Source organism: Phyllobates terribilis, unplaced genomic scaffold (assembly GCF_046119375.1).
Source record: "Phyllobates terribilis strain yellow unplaced genomic scaffold, ASM4611937v1 Scaffold_370__1_contigs__length_1879735, whole genome shotgun sequence".
Lineage (NCBI taxonomy): Eukaryota > Metazoa > Chordata > Amphibia > Anura > Dendrobatidae > Phyllobates > Phyllobates terribilis.
Window position 1 is genome coordinate 767,882 of NW_027363130.1, and position 7,371 is coordinate 775,252.

Consider the following 7,371-nt stretch of genomic DNA (forward strand, 5'->3'; position numbering starts at 1 on the left):
TGACGTCACCGCCATGTGATCAGGGGGCGGGGCTCAGGAGAGCAGTGGTGAAGGACCTGTGGTGACGTCACCGACATGTGATCAGTGGGCGGGGCTCAGGAGAGAAGTGAAGGCCATGTGATGTGATGACGTCACCGCAGCTCCTCCCGCTCGGTGTAGGTCTGTGTTGCGCTCTGTTGCTCTCTGGTGTCAGCCCCAGTGGTGATGGATGGAGTCACAGCGGAGGCTGCTGTCTGTGTACAGGGCGGGGACTCCAGCACTGAGCCCTCAGCATGTGGGGCCCCGGGCCACGAACAAGACACCCCTCCTCAGCGCTCAGACCACGCCCCTCATCAGAGCTCCGCCTACGCCCCCTCCTCAGAGCTCCGCCCACGCCCCTAAGTGTTCCGCCCACGCCCCCTCCTCAGAGCTCCGCCCACGCCCCCTCCTCAGGGCTCCGCCCACATCCATCCTCAGAGCTCCGCCCACGCCCCCTCCTCAGAGCTCCGCCCACGCCCCCTCCTCACAGCTCCGCCCACGCCCCCTCCTTAGAGCTCCGCCCACGCCCCCTCCTCAGAGCTCCGCCCACGCCCCCTCCTCAGGGCTCCGCCCACCTCCATCCTCAGAGCTCCGCCCATGCCCCCTCCTCAGAGCTCCGCCCACGCCCCCTCCTCACAGCTCCGCCCACGCCCCCTCCTCAGAGCTCCGCCCACGCCCCCTCCTCACAGCTCCGCCCACGCCCCCTCCTTAGAGCTCCGCCCACGCCCCCTCCTCAGAGCTCCGCCCACGCCCCTCCTCAGAGCTCCGCCCACGCCCCTCCTCAGAGCTCCGCCCACGCCCCTCCTCAGAGCTCCGCCCACTCATCAGAGCTCCGCCTACTCCTCAGAGCTCCGCCCACTCATCAGAGCTCCGCCCCCTCTTCGGTGTCACTGCAGAGGTGAGGAGATGGAGTTCCTGCATTGAGGCTCCTGTGCACACAGCGCGGTCTATAAGGACGAGTCCTACAGCCGCTCCATACTGGTTATACTGAGGGGGCGTCACACAGGGGGCCAGCACTAATCAGGGGGCTTCTAAGGCGATTGCTCACTCTATCTATCTCTCTGGAGGACATACTGTGCGGCTGTATAAGGGGCTGTGCACACGGGCAGTAATGGCGGCATGTGGGAGGGATATGGGGGTGCTGGCTGTATTTGGAGGTACATGGGGTGCTGGCTGTATTTGGAGGTACATGGGGTGCTGGCTGTATTTGGAGGTACATGGGGTGCTGGCTGTATTTGGGAGGTACATGGGGTGCTGGCTGTATTTGGGAGGTACATGGGGTGCTGGCTGTATTTGGGAGGTACACGGGGTACTGGCTGTATTTGGGAGGTACATGGGGTGTTGGCTGTATTTGGAGGTACATGGGGTGCTGGCTGTATTTGGGAGGTACATGGGGTGCTGGCTGTATTTGGGAGGTACATGGGGTGCTGGCTGTATTTGGGAGGTACATGGGGTGCTGGCTGTATTTGGGAGGTACATGGGGTGCTGGCTGTATTTGGGAGGTACATGGGGTGCTGGCTGTATTTGGGAGGTACATGGAGTGCTGGCTGTATTTGGAGGTACATGGGGTGCTGGCTGTATTTGGAGGTACATGGGGTGCTGGCTGTATTTGGAGGTACATGGGGTGCTGGCTGTATTTGGGAGGTACATGGGGTGCTGGCTGTATTTGGGAGGTACATGGGGTGCTGGCTGTATTTGGAGGTACATGGGGTGCTGGCTGTATTTGGGAGGTACATGGGGTGCTGGCTGTATTTGGGAGGTACATGGGGTGTTGGCTGTATTTGGGAGGTACATGGGGTGCTGGCTGTATTTGGGGGGTACATGGGGTGTTGGCTGTATTTGGGAGGTACATGGGGTGCTGGCTGTATTTCGGAGGTACATGGGGTGCTGGCTGTATTTGGAGGTACATGGGGTGCTGGCTGTATTTGGGGGGTACATGGGGTGCTGGCTGTATTTGGGAGGTACATCGGGTGTTGGCTGTATTTGGGAGGTACATGGGATGCTGGCTGTATTTGGGAGGTACATGGGGTGTTGGCTGTATTTGGGAGGTACATGGGATGCTGGCTGTATTTGGAGGTACATGGGGTGTTGGCTGTATTTGGGAGGTACATGGGATGCTGGCTGTATTTGGAGGTACATGGGGTGCTGGCTGTATTTGGGAGGTACATGGGGTGCTGGCTGTATTTGGGGGGTACATGGGGTGCTGGCTGTATTTGGGAGGTACATGGGGTGTTGGCTGTATTTGGGAGGTACATGGGGGTGCTGGCTGTATTTGGGAGGTACATGAGGTGTTGGCTGTATTTGGGAGGTACATGGGGTGTTGGCTGTATTTGGGGGTACATGGGGTGTTGGCTGTATTTGGGAGGTACATGGGGTGTTGGCTGTATTTGGGGGTACATGAGGTGCTGGCTGTATTTGGGAGGTACATGGGGTGTTGGCTGTATTTGGGAGGTACATGGGGTGCTGGCTGTATTTGGGAGGTACATGGGGTGCTGGCTGTATTTGGGAGGTACATGGGGTGCTGGCTGTATTTGGGAGGTACATGGGGTGTTGGCTGTATTTGGGAGGTACATGGGGTGCTGGCTGTATTTGGGGGGTACACGGGGTGCTGGCTGTATTTGGGAGGTACATGGGGTGCTGGCTGTATTTGGGAGGTACATGGGGTGCTGGCTGTATATGGGAGGTACATGGGGTGCTGGCTGTATTTGGGAGGTACATGGGGTGTTGGCTGTATTTGGGAGGTACATGGGGTGTTGGCTGTATTTGGGGGTACATGGGGTGCTGGCTGTATTTGGGAGGTACATGGGGTGTTGGCTGTATTTGGGAGGTACATGGGGTGCTGGCTGTATTTGGGAGGTACATGGGGTGCTGGCTGTATTTGGGAGGTACACGGGGTGCTGGCTGTATTTGGGAGGTACACGGGGTGTTGGCTGTATTTGGGAGGTACACGGGGTGTTGGCTGTATTTGGGAGGTACACGGGGTGTTGGCTGTATTTGGGAGGTACACGGGGTGTTGGCTGTATTTGGGAGGTACACGGGGTGTTGGCTGTATTTGGGAGGTACATGGGGTGCTGGCTGTATTTGGGAGGTACACGGGGTGCTGGCTGTATTTGGGAGGTACACGGGGTGCTGGCTGTATTTGGGAGGTACACGGGGTGTTGGCTGTATTTGGGAGGTACATGGGGTGATGGCTGTATTTGGGAGGTACATGGGGTGCTGGCTGTATTTGGGAGGTACATGGGGTGCTGGCTGTATTTGGGAGGTACACGGGGTGCTGGCTGTATATGGGAGGTACACGGGGTGCTGGCTGTATTTGGGAGGTACATGGGGTGCTGGCTGTATTTGGGAGGTACATGGGGTGCTGGCTGTATTTGGGAGGTACATGGGGTGCTGGCTGTATATGGGAGGTACATGGGGTGCTGGCTGTATATGGGAGGTACATGGGGTGCTGGCTGTATTTGGGAGGTACATGGGGTGCTGGCTGTATTTGGGAGGTACATGGGGTGCTGGCTGTATATGGGAGATACATGGGGTGCTGGCTGTATTTGGGAGGTACACGGGGTGCTGGCTGTATTTGGGAGGTACATGGGGTGCTGGCTGTATTTGGGAGGTACATGGGGTGCTGGCTGTATGCGGGGTACATGGGGTGCTGGCTGTATTTGGGAGGTACATGGGGTACTGGCTGTATTTGGGAGGTACATGGGGTGTTGGCTGTATTTGGGAGGTACATGGGGTGTTGGCTGTATTTGGGAGGTACACGGGGTGCTGGCTGTATTTGGGAGGTACATGGGGTGCTGGCTGTATTTGGGAGGTACGTGGGGTGCTGGCTGTATTTGGGAGGTACGTGGGGTGCTGGCTGTATTTGGGAGGTACGTGGGGTGCTGGCTGTATTTGGGAGGTACATGGGGTGTTGGCTGTATTTGGGAGGTACATGGGGTGTTGGCGGTATTTGGGAGGTACATGGGGTGCTGGCTGTATTTGGGAGGTACATGGGGTGCAGGCTGTATAGGGGGTACATGGGGTGTTGGCTGTATTTGGGAGGTACATGGGGTGTTGGCTGTATTTGGGAGGTACATGGGGTGCTGGCTGTATTTGGGAGGTACATGGGGTGCAGGCTGTATTTGGGGGGTACATGGGGTGCTGGCTGTATTTGGGAGGTACATGGGGTGCTGGCTGTATCTGGGAGGTACACGGGGTGTTGACTGTATCTGGGAGGTACATGGGGTGCTGGCTGTATATGGGGGGTACATGGGGTGCTGGCTGTATATGGGGGGTACATGGGGTGCTGGCTGTATTTGGGAGGTACATGGGGTGCTGGCTGTATATGGGGGGTACATGGGGTGCTGGCTGTATTTGGGAGGTACATGGGGTGCTGGCTGTGTGATAGAGCGCCACAAAGTAGGGGAAAATAAGTGCTCCTTAGTGGAGCTGAAGGTTCAGTAAGGGCACAGTATGGGAGACAGTGTATACGATGGGACATTGTGTAGGCACAGTATGGAGGGAGTACAGTGTGGAGATGGGGCACAGTATGGGAGGCAGTGTATACGAAGGGACATTGTGTAGGCACAGTGTGGAGGGAGTACAGTGTGGAGATGGGGCACAGTATGGGAGGCACTGTATACGGAGGGACATTGTGTAGGCACAGTATGGAGGGAGTACAGTGTGGAGATGGGGCACAGTATGGGAGGCAGTGTATATGGAGGGACATTGTGTAGGCACAGTATGGACGGGGTACAGTGTGGAGATGGGGCACAGTATGGGAGGCAGTGTATACGGAGGGACATTGTGTAGGCACAGTATGGAGGGAGTACAGTGTGGAGATGGGGCACAGTATAGGAGGCAGTGTATACGGAGGGACATTGTGTAGGCACAGTATAGAGGGAGTACAGTGTGGAGATGGGGCACAGTATGGGAGGCAGTGTATACGGAGGGACACTGTGTAGGCACAGTATGGAGGGAGTACAGTGTGGAGATGGGGCACAGTATGGGAGGCAGTGTATACGGAGGGACATTGTGTAGGCACAGTATGGAGGGAGTACAGTGTGGAGAGGGGGCACAGTATGGGAGGCAGTGTATACGGAGGGACATTGTGTAGGCACAGTATGGAGGGAGTACAGTGTGGAGATGGGGCACAGTATGGGAGGCAGTGTATACGGAGGGACATTGTGTAGGCACAGTATGGAGGGAGCACAGTGTGGAGATGGGGCACAGTATGGGAGGCAGTGTATACGGAGGGACATTGTGTAGGCACAGTATGGGAGGCAGTGTATATGGAGGGACATTGTGTAGGCACAGTATGGAGGGGGTACAGTGTGGAGATGGGGCACAGTATGGGAGGCAGTGTATATGGAGGGACATTGTGTAGGCACAGTATGGAGGAATCACAGTGTGGAGAGGGGGCACAGTATGGGAGGCAGTGTATGCGGAGGGACATTGTGTAGGTACAATATGGAGGGAGTACAGTGTGGAGATGGGGCACAGGATGGGAGGCAGTGTATACGGAGGGACATTGTGTAGGCACAGTATGGAGGGAGTACAGTGTGGAGATGGGGCACAGTATGGGAGGCAGTGTATACGGAGGGACATTGTGTAGGCACAGTATGGAGGGAGTACAGTGTGGAGATGGGGCACAGTATGGGAGGCAGTGTATACGGAGGGACATTGTGTAGGCACAGTATGGAGGGAGTACAGTGTGGACAGGGGGCACAGTATGGGAGGCAGTGTATACGGAGGGACATTGTGTAGGCACAGTATGGAGGGAGTACAGTGTGGAGATGGGGCACAGTATGGGAGGCAGTGTATACGGAGGGACATTGTGTAGGCACAGTATGGAGGGAGTACAGTGTGGAGATGGGGCACAGTATGGGAGGCAGTGTATACGATGGGACATTGTGTAGGCACAGTATGGAGGGAGTACAGTGTGGAGATGGGGCACAGTATGGGAGGCAGTGTATACGGAGGGACATTGTGTAGGCACAGTATGGAGGGAGTACAGTGTGGAGATGGGGCACAGTATGGGAGGCAGTGTATACGGAGGGACATTGTGTAGGCACAGTATGGAGGGAGCACAGTGTGGAGATGGGGCACAGTATGGGAGGCAGTGTATACGGAGGGACATTGTATAGGCACAGTATGGGAGGCAGTGTATATGGAGGGACATTGTGTAGGCACAGTATGGAGGGGGTACAGTGTGGAGATGGGGCACAGTATGGGAGGCAGTGTATACGGAGGGACATTGTGTAGGCACAGTATGGAGGGATCACAGTGTGGAGAGGGGGCACAGTATGGGAGGCAGTGTATGCGGAGGGACATTGTGTAGGTACAATATGGAGGGAGTACAGTGTGGAGATGGGGCACAGGATGGGAGGCAGTGTATACGGAGGGACATTGTGTAGGCACAGTATGGAGGGAGTACAGTGTGGAGATGGGGCACAGTATGGGAGGCAGTGTATACGGAGGGACATTGTGTAGGCACAGTATGGAGGGAGTACAGTGTGGAGATGGGGCACAGTATGGGAGGCAGTGTATACGGAGGGACATTGTGTAGGTACAATATGGAGGGAGTACAGTGTGGAGATGGGGCACAGTATGGGAGGCAGTGTATACGGAGGGACATTGTGTAGGCACAGTATGGAGGGAGTACAGTGTGGAGATGGGGCACAGTATGGGAGGCAGTGTATACGGAGGGACATTGTGTAGGCACAGTATGGAGGGAGTACAGTGTGGAGAGGGGGCACAGTATGGGAGGCAGTGTATACGGAGGGACATTGTGTAGGCAGAGTATGGAGGGAGTACAGTGTGGAGATGGGGCACAGTATGGGAGGCAGTGTATACGGAGGGACATTGCGTAGGCACATTATGGAGGGAGTACAGTGTGGAGATGGGGAACAGTATGGGAGGCAATGTATACGGAGGGACATTGTGTAGGCACAGTATGGAGGTAGTACAGTGTGGAGATGGGGCACAGTATGGGAGGCAGTGTATACGGAGGGACATTGTGTAGGCACAGTATGGAGGGAGTACAGTGTGGACAGGGGGCACAGTATGGGAGGCAGTGTATACGGAGGGACATTGTGTAGGCACAGTATGGAGGGAGTACAGTGTGGAGAGGGGGCACAGTATGGGAAGCACTGTATATGGAGGGACATTGTGTAGGCACAGTATGGAGGGAGTACAGTGTGGAGAGGGCACAGTATGGGAGGCAGTGTATACGGAGGGACATTGTGTAGGCACAGTATGGAGGGAGTACAGTGTGGACAGGGGGCACAGTATGGGAGGCAGTGTATACGGAGGGACATTGTGTAGGCACAGTATGGAGGGAGTACAGTGTGGAGATGGGGCACAGTATTGGAG